This window comes from Microcaecilia unicolor, chromosome 2, assembly GCF_901765095.1.
Source record: "Microcaecilia unicolor chromosome 2, aMicUni1.1, whole genome shotgun sequence".
NCBI classification, from domain to species: domain Eukaryota; kingdom Metazoa; phylum Chordata; class Amphibia; order Gymnophiona; family Siphonopidae; genus Microcaecilia; species Microcaecilia unicolor.
The window spans coordinates 233,644,419-233,645,012 of NC_044032.1; the positions used below are offsets into that span (position 1 = coordinate 233,644,419).

Sequence of the window (594 nt, forward strand, 5' to 3'; positions counted from 1 at the left end):
CTTGCACACTGCTAATCTTGCACCCTCCCCTCCACATTACAAAGCACAACATGCCTGGATTTGTCCCTTTCTTTCCCTCTCTCCTTTGTGCTCCTGGCAAACTAGCTGGCTTAATTTACCTCATTTCAGGGGCCATGCTTTGCTACCAGACCATTCTACCCATTCACCAGCCTACATGGCCTTGAGAATTCGTCTCTTCAAGGCACAAGGATTAAAAAAATCAAACAGGTTCCACTGAGATTTGAACTCAGATCCCTGGATTCAAAGTCCAAAGTGCTAACCATTACACCATGGAACCATTCAGCAGCTAGGCTTCCATTTTCACACATTTGCTCTTTCACACCTTGCAGGTCCCCGCTTTTACATCTATTCCATCATTTTTCTTGATTTTTCACCTTAGTTTGTACCCAGTAAATATCACAAAATGTAGCAGTCATTTGCAAAGGCCTTATTCAACACTCTTCATTCTACGGCTCAGTACTAACGCTGAAGCCTGAGACATTTCCTGTCATAGGAGCACATGATGTTCTGGACCTACTCTGAAAGATAGCCGTCGCTGCAAGCTGAGGTCGAAAAAAAGCCCCTACACGTTCC

At 44.6% G+C, this 594-nt stretch overlaps 1 non-coding gene across 1 annotated transcript; it reads right to left on the reverse strand.

Moving 5' to 3' along the window:
* Nucleotides 1-226: 226 nt before the first annotated feature.
* On the reverse strand, nucleotides 227-298 carry TRNAQ-UUG. The gene has a single exon. It is a non-coding gene; the product is annotated as a tRNA-Gln (tRNA).
* Between the last annotated feature and the right edge of the window lie 296 nt (nucleotides 299-594).